The sequence below is a fragment of the Cavia porcellus genome, unplaced genomic scaffold (assembly GCF_034190915.1).
Source record: "Cavia porcellus strain 051 isolate PalLab524CR breed Dunkin Hartley unplaced genomic scaffold, mCavPor4.1 scaffold_14, whole genome shotgun sequence".
Classification (NCBI taxonomy): Eukaryota; Metazoa; Chordata; class Mammalia; order Rodentia; family Caviidae; genus Cavia; species Cavia porcellus.
Genome location: NW_026947497.1, coordinates 59230396 through 59251378, shown reverse-complemented (window position 1 = coordinate 59251378; position 20983 = coordinate 59230396). Strand labels below are relative to the sequence as shown.

The following is a 20983-nucleotide window of genomic DNA, read 5'->3' as shown; positions in this document are numbered from 1 at the left end:
GGAAATTAAGCAAAGATACAAGATGAAGATGGGAAAAGAATTTTATCAGTAATAAAAGTAAAATTTTTAATTAGTGCTTTAAAATATGACACCACTATTTGAATAGTCATTTAGCTAAGCCCACCTTGAGCCCCTGTCGTTTTCTACATCTATATGTTGTTATTAATACATAGTTACATCAGACTAAAGCACTAACGGAACAAATGGTCCTCCCGGACTTCACGATACATTTAGGCTAAAGTAAGTTTCTAAATCTTGGCTTTTGATAATTAGGAACAGTGGTTGAATAATATGTAGTTTCTTTCTTTTTAATTTTTTTAATAAATTTTATTTTAAAGAGTATAAAACCAAGCAAAATAAAACAGAACAATGCCAATCAAAACAAATGTGTGTGACATGGGACTTCAAAACAATATGAAAGCAATAATGTTTACCATAATACTTTTTGCTGTCTTCAAAATAGCTGCAGATACCCTCAGCTATAGCAAAGATCAAACAAAACAGAACCAAATAGAACAAATAGAAACAAAACAATGAATGCAATAAAGGACTTGAAAACAAGAAAACAGTGATTTCAAATGGTTACCATAATATATCTTGTTATCTGTGAAATAGCTGTCCATGCCATCAGTTACAACAAAATCAAACAACACAAAACAAAACAGAATAAAACTCAACCCATCAAACCAATGAAAATGATACGAGACTTCATAACAAGACAAACAGGGAATTAACAATGACTACTTCCTTCAGAAGGAGATCCCCAGTAGATGCCACACTGCATGCTGTGATCCTCTAAATAGATGATCAGGCCACGGGTCCTAGACCTACACAGTCATCGAAACACCAAACACCACAAGCATCAAATTACATTTCACCTCAAAAGCCATCATCACAGCCTCAGTCATTTGCTTATGGAGGTTTTGGCTTCTCTTGTTTCCCAGCCTACATGCCGAAAGGGGCTGGGGTCTAGCTGGGGTCTGGCTTGGGTATGCCTGTCCCCCACAAACCCCCACCACTGGCAGTGGCCTAAACATGCTGCTGGTTCACAGGGAGGGCTTGCTTCTTGATAAATTCTGAATAGTATGTAACTTCAATATCAAAAGTACTTCAGGGCTCATTTCTTGAGCTTGCCTTAAATTTCATTACAGTGACACCACGGTCCTTCATATGCTTGCAGATCTGGCTAAATTTTCTCTCAATTTCAACTCAGTTTTCTAACCCATCCAAATTAGTATTAAAGCTTTTGGTCATTTTTCATTCATTGAGTCAGATTATTAAAACATTTTTGTACTTGACATGTATGCTACAGTAAAAATAAGGTTTGACTTACCCTGAAGCAGCTTGAACTTGCTGTGTTTTTACACTTTTAAATGGACCCCTTTACTAGATTACTTGAGTTAAAAAACAGTGATTATCCAAATTGAATGTTCACCTGAAGAGCTTACTAAAATGCATCCTATTGGCCAGAATGCCTCAAGCTTCCAATTAATTAAATAATGTTTGGAGATGAGAGTTTGCAACTGGGCTACCAATTGAAAACCAGTGTGTAGACTAATATCATAGATTTTGAAACTACTTTTACTCACTATGTTCTCATGAATGGCAAATACTTTTCCTTAAAAAAAATACCCTTGAGAAGATGCTAAACTAGCAAAAGACCTGTTAATTAAGATAAAAGTAGATAAACTTTTCACACTAAGATTTGCATTTTTTTCCACTTTTGGATATATTTCTGTGTTTCATAGACTAGAAAGTAAATCCTTGTGTAACTTGAGGCTGTAACAGAATTTGCTACCCTGCAGAACGTAGTTCGTGATGCCAGGCAGGCAGCAAATTGCAGACTTTTAAATATGCTACTTGAAATCAAATTCTAGCCCTCTCATATCTTTACCTCATCACACTGATTAAGAGACATAATCTCTGTATGCTGCAATTCCTGAATTTTAAATATGAAAATGATAATATCAATGGTACTAGATACTGTTAGAATTATAAAGATTGCTGTATGTGTGGCACATGCATGTGTGTAAGACACATAAAGAATGAAGCTAAAGAGGGATATGAGGACTTTAAGCTTTCCCTTGATGATAGGCATAAGCCTTATGTAATACAAAATGCTTTGCCTGGAGGATTCATTAACTGATAAGATGTGACAGACATAATTTGGGGTCAAAAGGGAGTTCAGATATCCATGAAACAATTTCATTGCATTTATATTACTTAATGGTTTTGTAATATTCCTGGCATCTCTATAGTTAAATTATTTTCAATAAAAAACCTTCAAAGGATGACACATTAGTGAGCCATAAAGTAGACTTCACCATGTATGAGAAAATGGTACCTCCTTCAGTGTGTTGCACTCATTAAAAATCTGTGTCTTTTAGTAACCAGAACACTTACAAAACAATATCTGGACTCTACTCTTTTGTTTTAAATCCACTGTTCTTGGTAGTGTTTTCTGTACTTTCCCATTGCAATGTAATTATCAGAATGGATCACCATGGGTTTGGCTGCAAGTGCAATTCAATTCCTAATTTCGGCGAAACTTGTCTTTTTTGTGCAAGATGAGTTAACAGCACAAATACAGTAACCAAGAGTCTTTTAAGTGATTAAAACCAAATTAAAAGAAACAGACTAGTATTTTAGGAGAGTCAAATGTTATGCTGAATATCATTAGACAGTCTCAGAGCAGTGCAGATGCCACTTAGTGTCATGTTATTATGAATGTGGACATTTACCCCGTGCGAGGCAGGCCTCTGGTTCACTCTGCAATGGGCTGTGGAAGTCAGGACCCTGCTGAGCAGGTGGATGAAACGCCTGCTAACATAACAGTCAAGAAGCAAGTTCCACACTGAGAAACTTCAGGTGTTCTGAGGTAAGTACTTTAGACATGAAGAGGTAGCAGAATGACAAAAAGAATTTCTGCAGCACATGTTTGTGTTTGGACTTAATGTGGAAAGAAACAGTGACTCACTTAAAGGTGTGAAGGACTGAAGATATCCAAAGTATTAACCTAGAGGTAGAATATTTTAACAATAGCTTGCAATTGGATTGAAGTTGACAAGACTAGAAACAAAGTAAAGCTCCAGCTGGTTAGGACATCGATGCCAAAATCAGCTAAAGGACTCCTAAGTTAACCACAGTGATTTGCATGGAGAAGCATATTATAAACATTGAAAAGGCCTCATTGAAGAGAGTCATCCAAGATATGCTCAGCCTTGGAAGGCTCCAATAAAGTTAAAGTAAAATAAGCTCATGAAATATTCTGTCTGATAATGAACAGAATTAAGAAAAAATATTCGTGAGAGTAGAATAAGAATAAAAGCTTTTTAGACCATAAACATGTATGATAAAATACCCAAGCAAACAAGAAAGTAAGAAAAGCCTTTGAAAATTTCATAACAATATGAAAGTGGTGAGATAAACAATAAGCAAACCTACAGGAAAAAGAAAATATCTGGCAGAAGTGAGTCTGAAGGTAAGATTCCAAAGATATTGCTCAGTACACTGAGTAAAAGTAGACTAATTTTAACAATTCAAAAATGGAGACTAATTTTTTTATTTTAAAAAGTAAAACATAAAAGGATAGATACAGAATTTCAAAAAATAGTAGGAATTTTACACTAGTCAATATATTGCATATTGGTATCTTAGAAGTAATTGCTCAGGTTATAAGATTTAGACATGAAAAACCTGATCAGACAATGAAAGCACAAACTGATCTTTCTGATGAACTGACAGAGATTAATAGAATAGTTATCGATCTTGTATATGTACACGCATACACATCTATGTGTACCAAAAACATATAATCTTTCCCTTTTATCTTTGCTTCTTTTCTCATCCCAGTTGTTCTTTCCTTTTTAGAAGTTTCTTTCCCTTTCAGTACCACAATATTTGTTGTACATTTTGGATCTTACTACTCTTTTAGTTGTGTTTTTGTTTTCTTACACTAGAGAGACAATACAATATTTACAAAAATGAATTTGATTTATTTTGCTTATGAGTATGGCCTCATGCTGCCTTCATTTACCTGTAAAAGCCTCAAATTTATCCTTCTTTATTGCTAAGTAATATTTTAGTGTATAAAAATACATCTTTTTATCCATTCAGTGTTAATGCATATTTAGGGTTTTTTTAAAAATTGTTTTTATTTAAAGAAAAGAACAAAGCAGAATAAGGGTAGAAATAATACATAATTTCAAAAAAATAAACAGTAAGAAATCGCCAGTTGATAATTACATATTGTCCTCTTAGAAATAATTGTTCAAGTTACAAAAGTGAAGCAAACAAAGTGAACATTCAAACAGTGAGACTGCAAACAGTTCTGCTCAACTATTCAACAAAAACTTAATAATACAGTTACCAATCTAATATACTTAAATATACATGCAGTTATATTCTTTAGATTACTTTCTTTTGCTCTCCTTTTTACAATAGAAATTACACATTTTGGGTTTTATTATTCCTACATTTCTTATTATTTTTTTCACTAGAAAAACAATGTGGTATGTATATATAAGATTCTTATTTATTTTACTAGTGAGAATAGTCTCAAACTGTCTCCATTTGCCTCAAGATCATCCTTCTTGGGGCTGGGGATTTAGCTCAGTGGCATAAGCGCCTGCCTTGCAAGCAGGCAGTCGTGAGTTCGATCCCTGGTACCGATAAAAACGAAAAAGACAAAAAAAAAAAAAAAAAAAAGATCATCCTTCTTATAGCTGAGAAATATTCCATTGTATAAAAATACATCTTTTTCATCCATTCTGTGATTGATGGGCATCTTGGTTGTTTCCAAGATTTAGCAACTACAAAGTGTGCTGCTGTGAACATGGATGCACATATATCACTGTGATATGATCTTTTTAGTTTTTCTTAGAAAATACCCAGGAGGGGAATAGTTGGGTTGAATGGAACTTCCAATCCTAGTCTTCTGAGAAGTCTCCATACTGATTTCCATAGTGGTTGCACCAGTCCACACTTCCACAACAGTGGAGCAGTGTTCCTTTTTCCCCACAGCCTCACCAAAATTTGTTATCAATTGATTTCTTGGTGGCAGCCATTCTTTCTGGAGTGAGATGAAATCTCAATGCTGTTTTAATTTGCATTTCTTGAATGACCAGTGATGGTGAACATTTTTTCATGTATTTATTTGCTGTTTGTATATCTTCATCTGAGAACTGTGTGTTCATCTCAGATGCCCATTTTTGGAGAGGGTCTTTGAATTTTGGGGGCTTGATGTTTTTCAATTCTTTGTGTGTTCTGAATATAACTCCTTTGTCTGAGGGTTGCTGGCTAAAATTCTGTCGCATTCTGTAGGTTTTCTTTTCACTCCGTTGGTGATTTCTTTTCAGGTGTAGAAACGTTTCAATAATATGAGGTCCCAGGTGTTGATTCTTTAAAGTGTTTCCTGTGCAGTTTGTGTTTTGTTCATGAATTCTCTGCCTACCCCTATATCTCCAAGACTTCTACCTACCTTGTTTTTCAGTAGATTTAGTGTTTCTGTTTTAATATTTAGGTCTTTGATCCATTTAGACTTTAGTTTTGTGCATGGTGATAGTCATGGATCTAGTTTTAATCTTCAGCATGTGGAGAGCCAATTTTTCCAACACCATTTATTAAAGAGGCTATCTTTTTGCCAGTGAACATATTTAGCCCTTTTGTCAAATATCAGGTGGCTAAGTATCTTTGTAGTTGTGCTTGCATCTTTTAATCTGTTCCATTAATTCTGAGGTCTATTTCTTTGCCAATACTATGCTGATTTTATCACTGTGGCTTTGTAGTATAGTTTCAAGGCAGGAATAGAAACACCTCTTGCCTTGCCTTTGTTGCCCCACATTGCCTTTGTTATTCTAGATTTCTTCTGTTTCCAAATCAATTTTAAGAGTATTTTCTCTAGATCTGTGAGGTATTTTGGTTGGGATTGTGTTAAATCTATATAACAGTGTTGGTAGTATGGCCATTTTTCACAATGTTTGTTCTTCCTAGCCAAGAGCAAGGAATATCTTTCCATTTTCTAATATCCTTTTCAATCTCCTTTATTAGTGTAGCATAATTTTCAGCATTTGGTCTTTTACATTCTTAGTTGGGTTGATTCCTAACTGTTTCAGTTTTTTAGATGTTATTGTGAAGGGTGATATTTTCATAATTTCTCTCTCAGTGAGTTTTTGTGTACAGGAGTGCTCCTGATTTTTGAGCACCGACTTTGTATCCAGCTACTTTGCTTAATTTGTTTATTACCTCTAGTAGTCTTTTAATGGAGTTTTTGGATCTTCTATGTAGAGTATCATGTCATCTTCAAATACTGATAATTTAACTTCTTCCTTTCCTACCTTTATTCCATTTATTTCCCTCTTCTCTGATTGTTCTGGCTAGTATTTCCAGAACTATATTGAATAGGAGTGGTGATAGTAGACATTCTTGTCTTGTTCTTGATTTTAAAGTGAAAGCTTTCAGTTTTTGTCCATTTAGTATAATGTTGGCTGTTGATTTGTCATAGATGGCCTTTATAAGATTGAGGTAGACACCATGTATTCTGAGTTTCTGAAGGGTTCTTTCATGAACATTTGTTGGACTTTATCGAAAGATTTTCTGCATCTATTGAGATGACCATGTGGTTTTTGTTTTTGGCTCTGTCGATGTGGTATAATACATTTATTGATTTGCATATGTTAAACCATCCCTGCGTTCCTGAGATGAATCACCCTTAGTCATGATGTATAATCTTCTTGATGATTTGCCGCATTCTATTTGCCAATATTTTATTGAGAATCTTTGCTTCAATGTTCATTAGTGAGACTGGCCTATACTTCTCCTTTTTGATTGGGTCTTTCTCTGGTTTTGATATCAGAGTAATACTTGCCTCCAGGAATGATTTAGGGAGGATTGCTTCCTTTTCAATTTCATTGAAGAGTTTAAGGAGTATTGGCATCAAATCTTCTCTAAATTTCTTGTAGAATTCAGATGTGAATCCATCAGGACCTGGGCTTTTCTTTGTTGGTAAGTTTTCAATTTCAATAGCTTATATTGAGTTATTCAAGATTGCAATATCTTCTTGGTTGAACTTTGGTAATTCGTATGTTTCTAGAAATATGTCCATTTCCTCTGTATTTTCCACTCTATTTGAGTAGAGATTTTCAAAGTAGATATTTATGATCTTTTAAATTTCCATGGGATCTGTAGTAATTTCCTTGTTTTCAGTTCTTAATGCATGAATTTGGGTTTTTTTCTTTATAAGATTAGCTAAAGGTTATTCTCTCAAAAAGCCAGCTTTCTGATTCATTAATTCTTTGTATTTTTTTAGTTTCAATTGCATTGATTTCTGCTCTAATCTTTAGAATTTCCTCTCTTTTATGAGCTTTGGGTTTAACTTGATCTTCATGTACTATAAGCTTGAGATGAAGCATTAGGTTATTTGTGCTCATTCTGTTTTTCTTGATATAACAATTTATTGCTATATATTTCCCTTTTAAGATCACTTTCATTGCATCCCACAGATTGCAATATGTTTTTCTGCATTTTCTTTGAATTGTGGGTATTGCTTCATTTCTTCTTTAATTTCATCTGCAGCCCACTGGTTGTTCAAATGTTTGCTATTCAATTTCCATGTATTTCTGCAGGTTTTGCAATTTCTTTTGCCATTGATTTCCAATTTCAGTGCATTCTGATCAGATACTGTGCATGGGATAATTTCAATAACTTTGAAGTTACTTAGTAATGTTTTATGGGATAATATATGGTCTATTTTGGAGAATGTCCAATGCACAGCTGAGAAGACTGTGTGTTACAATGTGGTTGGGTGAAACACTCTGTAAATATGTACCAAGTCCAATTGCTCACAAGTATGATTCAGTTCTATTATTTCTTTGCTGTCTTTTTTGTCTAGTTGATCTATCTCTTTGTGACAGTGGGTTGTTAAGGTCCCCTGTTATAATTGTGTTCTTGTGTATTTATTTTTTCATGTTCATTAGTATCTGTCTTATATAGTTCGGTGCTCCCGTATTTGGTGCATATATTTATAATTGTTAGTTCTTCCTCTTGAATTTTTCCACTAATGAGTATGCAGCGACCTTCTTTATCTCTTTGAATCATTTTAGGTTTGAAGTTGACATTGTCTGCAAATAGAATAGTTCCCCTGCTTTTTTCTGGGTTCCTGTTGCATGAAATATTGTTTTCCATCCTTTAATTTGTAATCTATGAGTTTCCTTTTGGGTCAGATGTGTTCCTTCTATACAGCATATTGTGAGATCTTGTTTCTTGATCCATTATGTCAACCTATTTCTTTGGATAGGTGAATTGAGACCATTTACATTTATGGATATCACTGATATGTACTGGCTTGATTTGGCCATGATATGTTGCAATTTTTTGCTTTCTGCTTATCCCCATTATTTAATTGCTTGTCCTATTTAGTGGTTGGGTATTTGGTTTTTTCCCCCAAGATTTAGCTATTACAAACTGTGCTGCTACAATCATGGATGCATGTAAAGAATTGGAAAATATCAGGTCCCCCTAATTCAAAGACCTAATCTAAAAAATGGGTTTAGGAGATGAATATGCACTTCTCAGATGAAGAAATACAAATGACAAGTAAATACAAAAAGACACGTTCAACATCACTGACCATTTGAAAAATGCAAATTAAAACAACCTTGAGATTCCATCTCCAGAAAGAACGGCTAACATCATGAAATCAACAAATAACAAATGTTAGTGGGGCTATGGGGAAAAAGGAACCCTTGTGCACTGTCGGTAGGAGTGTAGACTATACAACCACTGTGGAAATCAGTGTGGAGATTATTCAAAAAATTAGGATTGGAAGTCCCATTTAATTAAGCTATCCCCCTTCTGTGTATTTTCCCAGAAAAACTGAAGAAGTCTTACCTCAATGATATAAGAAGAGGCTAGATTTTTAAAAATCCACAATATTCTCCAAATTGTACATGCGTTCCTAACCATTTAAATCTGAAACTGTAGTCAAGTACTGAGATGATTTCATAGAGAGCTTTGAGATTAACTTTAGTTTTCAATAAAATAATTTTATAATTCTTTTTAAAGACCAAAATTTGTGCTTTGCACGGAGTGTTTTTTTAGGTAGTACAAGTGTGTTGAGAATGCAGTAGAAGGTATTTTTCTCTGCCTGGTTTATTTCACTCAACATAATGTTCTCCAGGTTCATCCAGTTGCTTCAAATATGAAAAAAAATTATATTATTTGGATAACTGTGCATGATAAGCAGTAATCAAAGTATATGATGAATGTTCAAATAAAGAAAGTTTCTGCAGCAAAAGACACATTGCCATTGATGCGCCTTGAACTGCTCCCCTCGCTTCAAACTCACTTGTCTTGCAGGTCTTGGCTGCGTTCCAAAGCAGTTTTGGAAATTCTGTTTCCTAACTTTTTACAAGGTGTGGTAACAAATGATGGGAATGTGCTGAATGAGAGGATCCAACAGAATTGCAGGACCCTAAAACATACAGTGTGCCACCGTGCTTTGCTTTCCAGATGTGACACCCTGTAACTTCTGGCTTTTCCTCAATGTCAAACTGATCATGTAAGAAAAATATTTTTTAACAGATTCAGTATGTTGAGGCACCCAGACTAGCACGACCAATGACCCTGACAAAGAGGAATTCCAGAACTGCTGCGGGGAGTGGCAAGAATGATGAGGTGTGTGTGTTACAAGGGTAGTGAGTGTTTCAAGGGGATTTAGTGGCAATGCATCGTTTATACTTTTAAACCTTTAACCGTTCACTGTAGCTTTTCATCATACCTATCTACCCCACATTTTATTTTTGGGTTCACTTACTAGACACTTCAGCTCACTGTTTGGGCGCTCTTCACTAACACTGCAATAAACATGAGAAAGTAGCTCCCGATGACATAATGGTTGAATTTCCTTTGAATACATACCAGCGAGCAGGAAAGCTGTGCTATAGGGTAGTTAGTTACATTTTAAATGATTGTAAGTTAATTATGTAATCTTTATATATTTTTATAATGTCTGTATTAATCTGCATTTCCACTAATAATGTGAAAGAGTTGCCCTTTTTCTGCATCGTTATTGGCATTTCTGTTCTTTTGTGTTTTTGATAAGAAGAAACTCTAAAACTAGAGTAAAATGATTTCTCATTGAGATTTTGGTTTACGTTTTCCTGATCACTAGTCTTACTGTGCCTTTTAACTTGGCCATCTATATGCATTTGAGAAATGTGTCATCTTGTATTAGATTCATTATGGAGTTTTTGTTTTGTTTTTCTATTGTTTTGCATATTTATTCAGGACAACAGCCTTTTGTTCAATGGATATTTTCTTCATCGTTTCATTGGCTTCGCAAAAGCTTTTTATTGATATAATCCTGTCAGGGTGTTTTGGATTTATTCCCCATGCTTCTAAAGTACACTTCTGTCCTAGTTTTAAATCAGCAAAGCCAGAAATCTTCTAAAACGTGCACAGCTCAGGGCCGGGGATTTAGCTCAGCAGCATAAGCACCAGTGTGTGGGGCCAGGATCCAGCCTATGTCTCAGCTGTCAAGCCAGGTACCCTGGGGTAGCTTGTGCTCACGGCGGACAGAAATGATTTCTTCTTTCCACAAAGGCAGTGCTTGATTGCAAACCTTTGTGTCTATTCTTCTCCACTCAGGTAGATACTTTTGAAATTCATGACAAGGTGCCAGAAATCTAAGCTACCCTGTTAGACGTGAATACCAATGTGAAAATTCTTTCAAATTTAGTCATGTAATTTTGTCTGCATGAAATAATAGAAAAGCTATCCCAACATTTTTGTTCACTATGTAGCTTTTTAAAATCTCCTTTTCTAGTTCTTCAGCATAATCCAGAAGAGGTGGTATTTTCTCCATGTAAGGATATTACAAATACTAAAAATAATAAAATAATGAGTTATATACGCTGGTTGTATAAATATAGGATATTTGTTTAGAAACATGAAGAGTTAATTCTATCATGAATTCTGTCACTGGAAACTTTTTTTGTAGAGTATGAAAAAGTGAAAAATCAAACCTAAACTGCATTTTATTTGCTTTGCTTGGTATATCATTCCTTTTCCATTATTTAACAACCTGACAATGTATATACAAAATGATCTATATGAGTTCATATGATCACTTACTTAGATTTCATAAAAGGTACACACCACTTAGTCTGGAAAATAATAAACTTGAACATATGTTGGTTCTCTTTTCTTCCAAGAAAAAATAATGTATTAGGAGTTAAATGATAATTTTTAAAGATTCAATCATGAATACCATGCAGATATAAAATGAACACATTAAAATTTTATTTTATTTTATTTTCATTTATTATGGAAATGGGCAGATGTCATAATTACTTCAAAGGAAGCAAAAGTAAAGTTTATGTGGGGTAAAAATTGTGACAATAAAGCTAGAATAAGAATAAATGTGTTTCTCCTACAGAATGTAGTTAATTAATCTCTTCTGCTCAGAATTTATTTTCATGTCTGTAGACAAAAATTGTTGTTCTTCGCTATCAGTTATCTAAAATTTACAAAGTAGAAAAATACTTCAAAGGTTGAATGAAAACCTAGAGTCAAACTTGAAAGTCATGCTGTAACTAATGAATAATTTTTCACTGAAAATGCCTATGCTAAAACTTATGACAAAGTTTATGTCACACAAAATGAAAATCATTAGAAATTTTGTAATTCTAAAAGAAATAAATCTGATTTAAGAAAATACGAAGTTAAGGTATTATAAATTATATATTATTAATTTATAATATATATTATATATTATTAATTTGTAGATTCACATTTATAATATATGGCACTAACAAAGAAAGGCCATTTTTGTCTCCACTATGTAAGCAAGCAACTGAAACAAGGAATTTAAAAAAAAAATTATGTAAAATTTGTTTTTTTTTTCCCCCCTTGGAAAGTTGAAAGTGTTTTAAAATATATTTAGGAAATAATAATAATTTTTTGAAAATAACTTCAAAGACTTTGTAATTCATTTTCATGTAAACTTAAATGAATGTAGAGTTACATGAGAGGGCAATTTCCTAAGTAATTCTCTTCTTTATTTGTTAGGTGAACTAACACTTTGCAAGCTATTTATTCATAATGTGAATGTTAGGAATTTTAATTCACTATGTTGTCATTAGAAATTTCATGCTCTTTCCATTAATTTTCTGAAGATACAACTTATATACATTTGGATTATTGCAAGACTGATATAAAAATTAGCAAGCCAAGCAGCAATGTTCCATGGTGCGAGTGCTATGGAAGTTATTTTTGGTAATGCATCACATAGGCTTTTTCCGTAGCTGAAGTCAAAGCTGCATCGAGGGAGTCACACTCTGAACGCACCGATTCTGTTCCGCCGGCACTTGTCCCACACGCCTGACAGGCATCCTTGACTGTGGTGAAAATTAAAATGTCATCGGCTTTCAAAGAAAACATTTACTTTCAAACAATGACACTATTTCCTCATGTTCTTCAGACTGCTGTACAGCAGTGAGATGCTGTTTCCTTTCGGGAAGTACATGTGGCCACTTAAGCATGTGTATTAACCTACTCTCTGTCCTTCTCCCGCAGGCTTGTTACTATCCGAGGGCTCGCAGAAAGCAGGCCTGTGGCCAGAGCTCCTCCCCAGGGTCCAGGTCACCGTCTGACATCACGCACTGCACTTCCCACTTTACGCAAATGCTTGGGTTGCTCTCCTCTTTTATCACACACTCACCACTGACTGCCCTCACTTTTTGCTGAGCTACAGAGCATCCAAGCCAACCAGCTGTTGCTTCCTGTTCTCTCCTGGAGGCTTCTACGTCCCACAGTTACCCCAAACTCATCAGTTTAAGCATTAGTTTAGCAGTTCCTCTGTATTTACCTGCTAACTATCTTATCTGCCCAGCTTCAGCCAGTGGCTTTACATGAATACAGTGTCTTTCCAGCTTTAATTAACCTCCTCTGAATCAGCTCTGGTGTGGAGAGGGCCTCTGCTTTCCCACTTCCTCTGTACCTGATGGAGGGCATGATGAGCACTCCTTAAAATACAATGTGTGCTCTTAAGAAAGAGCACCATACACAGATTTTTGTCACTTACTTCTGTGAGGAAAAGAAAATCTGAAATCTTGTCTTATTACTCTGGCAAGTGTAATACTGAAGAATGGAAGTCGGCACTTCCATTCCTCGGGAAACAAAAGCAGTGTGCAGTGGCGTGTAAGGGGCCATTTAATACAGGAGTGGCATTTGAAATTTCAGAGGAAACTGGGTGCTGCACCATTTGGAGATGCCTGTGAATTTCCCAAGAACCATTATGTAGTATAGAACAGCAGATACACATCTAACAGAAAATGTTTCTTCTTGATCTTTTAACTATTAAAACTGTTCCTGAGGCCCAACTTGAATCTGAACCTCTACCATCTGTATTCATTACCTACCCAGACCAAGACTATGAGATCAGACCCTAAAGGAAAAAATACTTTTTGCATAACATGGCCAGGATAAGAGGACAGGTAGCCCTTCTCCACTTCTGGATAACAGAAAAACTTAAATTTGTAGAGCAAATACCAGGAAGCACACACACACACACAGGTTTAACAATCTTTTGCCCACCGGTGGGCTCTGAGCATGTTGAAAGTCTGATAATGTTGCAACTTCTGGGACCAGATCTAAGATGCAGTCTTATTCTCAACATGAGAAACTAGAAAAGCAGCTTAGTACAGAAAAACAGTGGCTACAGTGTTAGCAGCCAAGACATCATGAACTCTTGACTAAAATTTTCAGTAATGAGGAATGGACATATTATGTTCATAGCTGAGAACTTTTAACAGCTAACAGGCCAAATCACCTACAGAGTTTGGATTAAGTCTGGAAAGAAATTAACCTTAATCTCAGCCTCAAGCTATGTCGAAATTCACTTTTGGTTTGGACCATCCTGGACCAAATTATTACACCTAATTATTTGAGGAAGGTGTGTAACAGTTTATCTTGAAGCTGAAGTTTCCATGTCTGTCTTGGCAATTGTGTCACCATCTGATTGAGAAGTTTTAAAGCAGTTTCTAAATGCATGTAAAATCTTGATATTTAAACTTGATGAGTCATTTTTTCATTATTAGGTTGTTGCTCTAGTAATTGATGGGTAAATTTAAAATCTTGTCAGGGAAAAGCAACTTCTTTACCCATATAAAAAAGAAGGAAAATATGATTACTGCTGAGGATACATATTTGATTATATACATACAGGTAGCACCAAGGAAACTAAAAATTCTGTTTAGAATTTCCAAATGTTTATGGAGTAAAGTAGAAGAAAGAAAAATTGAATTTTTAACTTTTCACAAGACAGATTGACGCACTTTGTGAGTTATGTATACAAGAAACTTCTGAGTTAACTTCTGAGATATGAGCTGTCAGTTTTACGGTTATAAGACCCTGAGCTTTTCATGCCAGTTCAAAAATGAAACCTATCTATTATTGGATCCATTGTGTTTTCAAGCATTTCAAATGCTTTCAAGGATGACAGTTACTTCTTAGAATCAACTAAAAAGATTACATGAAGCAGCACCTGTAAAATATTTAGGATAATACCAGCACACAGTAATTACTATGTGAATATTACATTATAACTGAGTTATATGACTATAATTTTGTAGATGTGGAGATCTTACACATAGAGCTACAACGTAATTACAAATAATAACATTTGCATTCACAGTCACATATGACACAACTAGTGAAAAGTTTATCAAGAGTTCAAGGGAACATAATCACCTGTCACTAATAAGAGCAGGTGAGTTTTAGTTTTACAAGTGTTTGATGAAGTGAGGGATGCACTTCTGTAATCTGATAGACATTTTAAATATTCTTGTGAAATTCTTAAAAAATTAAAGATATTATATATATATATATATATATTATAGTAGTAATAAAATCCAAGCAAATATAAATGAAAACTAAAAATCTCTGAATACAGGCTGCTACAGTCAGAACTCTGAGACTTATGCAATATAATATATGACAATTCATTTGCATGTAATTGGTTGTAGAATTTAAAAAGAGGGAGGACCTTGTTTACAATGTGCAAATTATTTATAGATAGGTTGGACTGTGGAGACAATGTTAAGTACAAAATAGCTTAATCACCACCTGGTTAAGAACACTGGCTGACCTGTATTCTGAGGAAGACGTGTCTTTTCATATGACAATGATATTATCCTGAATTTTACTATAAGGATAATGATTTAGATTCCATTCAATCTACTGAGCATTAAAATATGCACTTGACCAATTGTAATATTTAATATTAAATGTTGAAATTTCTGGGGATAAAGTACATTGGCATTTTTCATTTAAATCCCCCAAAATATAGATTATCAGCTTAAATGTTGTGCTGTTTTAATTTGTGTGCTTGCTACCAGCAGCTCTGCAGTTTAACTTTATGTTTCTGTGTTTCTGAGATGTGGGCAGGGAGGATTAACAACTAAGCTGTACCCTTGATGCAAAGCAGGTCATATTTGATGCATATAATCCTCAAAGGCATTTTAATTAATATTCTTTCAGGGACAAGAGAACAAAGTGACTGGAATAATAGAACATCTTTATTGAAATTCTAGTACATTATCCCATCTGCCAACCTAGGATATCAAAGCCATTTTGGTTCCTACTTGGGTAAATTTAAAGACAGTTATCAGTAACAATGTGATATTTATATTCTAAATAGCAACATGTTTTGGAGGATGAATTTTTAATTCATAATACTCCAACTGTATGTCATGTAAGAGTAATTCTTAAAATTAATCAGTAACCGTGTCAGTCAAATTAATTGTGCTTTCAGTCAGTTCTTTCTAATAGTTCAAGTATGTTTGGTGTGGTATTACATATAACTTTTATTTAAAAATTGAATTTTTTTGTGGAAACTGAGGGAAGATAAAAGGAACCAAAGTCTGTTGTAAGACATCACCATTCATGAATATAAAAGTCCCCCACACAACCACAAGATGCAGGCTCATACTTACCAGTTTGAGGAAAATCAAGATAATAAAAACACCAAATGTGGCCTGCGATGGAGCAGCAGGAGCACCCGTTCCTCCTGGAGGAAATGTGAGGGGCACAGCCCCTTGCGGGGCAGGTGGCTGTTTCCCACAGCACTAAACATGGTGTCTCTATGCTGTCTGGGAGTTATGCTTCTTTCAGGGCGCCCAGGTCAGCTAAACCCTTCTGTACTACCCCAAGATAGCACATAGATGTCCATACCCATCTATGAGTAGTATCCAGAAATGGGAAACAACCAAGATGTCCTTTAATGGGTGAATGTGTTAATTACTTCTTGCAGTTCATCTATACACTGAAGTGCTACACAGCACACACACACACACACACACACACACACAAAAATCAGTTTTCAAGTCACGGATGTTTGTTGGAAACTGAATACTGTTAAGCAAAAGAAGCCAATGGGAAAAGCTGTGAGTTACATGATTACAGCTCTGAGGTACTCTGGCTAATGCAAAATTTTGGAGACTTTTGGGAGTCGAGGGTCAGGAAGGAGGGTGGAGCCGAGCACAGAGGACATCAGAGCAGTAGGGTGCTAAAATGAAGACTCGTGTCCCTGGGTATTAGTGAAGGACCACAGGATGTACAGTGCCAAGGATTCTGATGGATCTCACGAGCAATCCTGTGTCAGGTTTTCACTGACTGTCACACTCTGGTGTGAGGTGCTGAGAGGTGCTGAGCGTAGGGAAAGTTCTACCTGGTAAGGGGCAGAGAATCTCAGGAGAGTCTCTAAAAATAATCATTAGATTCTTTTTCTTATGATAAACCAATGGCTTTTTAAATGTACTGTCTCATGAAGTCACATAATAAGGAGAGTTTGTCCTCCCAAACCTCCCTAATGTGGCAGTACAGAGTAAGCATATATTAACTTTGTGTGTACCTGTAATACATTTAAGTAAACATCATGGAACACAGTATAATTCACCAGTATGCATTTTACATTGAAGTGGATATTGAACTTTTCTATTTTAATTACATGCAGATTATTTTTTAAACAAGCTGAGCTAGGTCACTCATGTGCATAGTTTAACTTTTACTCATCATGGCTGTTAGAAGTAACCCAACTCAATTTGATTCACATATACAGATTAGACCAATAAGCTGAAATTTTAATATATTCTGTAGACTACAAATACAAAATATTTACTCAAAATTTAAAAGTATTCTATTAGCAATTTCTAAGTTGCTTAAGAAAAAAGAGTATCAATATACTTTGCAATACTTGGATAAGACTAATGCTAAAATTGTAAAATTTTACTTTTATTCATTCACTGGATTTCAAGACCATTTTGTATTGGAAGCGAGGTAAACAAATTCTAAAGCTGAATATTTTAAAAGATAAAAATTATTTTCTTATATATTTTGTATTAAATATTTTGTGTTGATGGAATTGGTGCTTTTTACTAAAGGATGGCAGGGAATAATAAAGATATAATTTTAAAAAGACATGAACAAATTATTTTGGCATTGTCTAATAGTTGTTTGTTTTGTTTTGTTTTTGATATCCTTGACAGTTTTGAAGAGTCTAGTTAGATATATTGTAGGGGCTTAGCATTTGAACTTATTGAAATTTGTCTAAACTTTTTTTCATGATTAGATTGAAATTTTATGGCTTTCAGACAAAGACCACAACATAATATATCAATTACATCCTTTTAAATACAAGAGATACAAATAAAGCATGGACATTAGTTGATAATAATAATAATGTATTAATATTGGTTCAATAACTAAACCACACTAATATAAGATATACTTACTCTAGTACATTACTAACATAATGTAACAATCAGCAAAATGTGTACAAAAATTATGCGTAACTTTGTTTCTTTAACATTTCTGTGAACCTAAAATTGCCATAAAAAATAAAAACTATTTTAAATATATAAAAAAATTACAGCCTTTGCAAAACTTATTAAACCAAGTATACTTGATGGCACCTGCAATGACCACCATGTGTGTTAGCATTTTACACGGAGCCCTGAGTGCACCTCAGTCTGTGAGGCTGACTCTCCTCACTCACTCGGAGCCTTCAGGTGCTCCTCTGTTTTGCGAGGGTAACTCTCATCTTGCACGCAGAGCCCTTACTTGACCTCAGTTTTGGGAGAGTGGCTCTCCTGCTTCTGGAGCCTTGCTGAGTGCTGCTGTCTGCTCAGGTCAGTCATCTGGTTGTCAGGACTCTGTAAGTACAGACGCCCAGGCAGGAGTGTGTGTGACACTCCGGGATGGCTCTGAAGACAGAGCAACGTGGTCCCACAGTCACTACTTCCACAGGAAGAAAGAGGCGCACAGGACCTGCGAGGAGGGGTTCGGTTGTGTTCCCGAGCAGAGCCACCCTGTCTAAGACAGTGGCAGCCTGGGAAATTGCTTCCTGCATCTCAGAGCAGAAAGTGAATCTAGGTAGGAAAACATTCCTTTCCCTCAGCAATATCAATTCAACATTTTGCTCAGGTAGGTTTGGAAAAGTCAACTAAATAAACAAAAGAACGGAAGTTGCCTGCTGTCCTGTCCTGTGCTTCTCTTGAGTGGGGGAGAAAGGGCAGCACATTTCCAAAAAGCAATTCGTCTGCAAAGCCACCAGTTCTTCTTCTCCACTGATGATTATCCAAGGTGTAGTAAAATATTTAATACTTATGTATCTGCACTTTATATTTATTTCTTAACGCAATGTAAAAGGAAACATACTCTCATCACAAAAGCATGTCCTTTAAATTGACCAGTTATCACCATATAAAAGTGCAGAGATACGTTTTATTTTCATACTTTCACTCTGACACAGCTGACTGTCATCTTTCTCTCTTTCTTGAAACACTGTTTGACTTTTTTTCCAGTGTCTGCATTGGGTTTATCTGACACCACTCAGTTATTTGCTTTTTTAGGGTGAAATCACTTTCTCGACTTTTAATATGAGCAGTTGTCTTGGCTAGTTATTATTATAGTCACCTCTCACTTTAAAAATAGTTCTTGAAAAATTTCCTAAATTCATATGAAAATTAATTTATAAACATTAAGTGCCAACAAAAATTCAATCCTGATGATCAGAAAAGTAAAGTTGGGATCTAAAAGAGAGAGCCTGCCCATGCTTAGAAATCATCCTTCCCTGTGGACAGAGCTGTCCCTGATTTGGGAGCCAGACCAAGCCTGTTAAAGCTGCAGGACTGGAGATTACTTTGACCCTCTTTATTTCATGTGTTGGCTTTTGTGTTGTTTTACGGGCATTCCTATGGATAAATCCTCATTAACATAAAGCTAATTCATTAATTCCTCTTTGCAGCTCTGGAAATGTGAACAAGTTAGTTAATCTATGGCTTTTTTTTTAAAATCTGTAAAACATTATTTCCTTTTTTGTTGCAATAATTAATATGTGCAAAATGATTCAGTATGTATAAAGGTCTTGACACACAGGAAGACTTTGCTTCATAAAATCTCGGATTAATAACAGACAAACCTTTTTACTACCAAAAAGTTAGTGCCATATTTTTATTAAAGTTGGAAATTTCACTGCTAAATTTTGTGACTGTTTATTATGTATATTTTGTTTGAATATGAGAATCTTAACATCATTGCTTTAATTGCTATTTTCTTTGGATTTTCAGCAGCCACTTCAAAGCGGGGGAGCTGAGAAGAAATTTATAGTTTGGGAAACAAACTCATTAGTAAGATTATGAGACACTGATTTACAAGCCAAACTTTCTCCCATCCTCCAATCCCCAATATCAGTGAAAATGTCTCCAGTGTTTCCATCCTGTCTCCCAGCTGCTTTGCACTGATGTTATGATGTGAAGTCCAGGGGTCCAGGGCCTTGGACCACCTTCCTCCAGCCTCTATAGCCAGCTCTCAGATGAGTGCAGGAGACTCAGGAATCGGCTCCTGCTCTTTACCCTCTCTTACCGCGGGTGCCTCTCCTTTACAGTGCTCACATGTGCATACGCTTAAGCACAAACACACACCTACAGGCTCCTTTGTACTCCTTTCCCAACACTTAAAATTGCTAGCTTTGGTTCTGGGTGTGATTGCTGATCTCTTGTGGCAGTGAGTTCTCTGCCACCAAGAAAACCTGTCATTATTATTTCTCAGAAATGTGACTTAATCTGCATCCCCAGGTTTACACTTTGTGGTTAAGAAAGAACTGCTTGCCAGGATTGCTAAATGCAAAATTTGCTAAACAACAACAGTCATTTCACTGTCTTTGAGAAAGAAGCTCGCATCTCATCTGTCTCAAATGAATTGTTTTCTGTCTTGTCCTAGAAGAGAATGAAACTTTAAATACTGTTTTTCAGCTCCAGTCTTCTCAGACATATTTTAAAAATCTTCAAAAATCTTCTTTTAATTTTATAGATGCTGTCAAAGCCTAATTTTCAAAATTGACTGCAATTATATGCCAGGATATTTCCTAAAATCATGTTGTAAAATATTCTCAACTACCTACTGTTTCATATTCAAATTGGATTATGTATTGTATTTTGCTATAATATATTTCCTATCATACTTGCTAGCAATAGTATGCATTTCATTTCAATACACTGTCTATAAATGTATAATCATATGGACATTATAAGTAAAATTCTTTGCAAGCTAATTAAGTGAAGATACGGCAATTTTGGTAGTTTTGTTTTTTGTTTAATTTTTTGAAAAAAATTACAACTACGAAATTACTATCATTTAATATGATGCCCTCAGCATTGTACAGGTTATTACACGGGAAACCCTGAAAATCTGTACTGTATGTAGACCAAAGTATGATTATACTTTCCCTAGGATATAAGGTTTGCAAAGTTAAAGTTTCAAGATGCAAAGTACAATTGTATACTGTGCTGTATCCTGGGTTCCCTAAAAAGAGAGAGAAATGAGTATCAGAGCGATACAGAGAGACTGTGGGAGGAATGCTAATATGATCTTAATATGCGACTAGGGCAGACAGGATTTGAAAAGAATGTGTGTGTGTGTGTCTGAG

General features: G+C 35.1%; 1 protein-coding gene across 5 annotated transcripts in view; it reads left to right on the top strand.

Annotated features, from left to right (window-relative positions):
• Fstl5 (follistatin like 5) overlaps nt 1-20983 on the top strand; it is a 598962-nt gene that overhangs the window by 269333 nt on the left and 308646 nt on the right. The window lies entirely within an intron of this gene.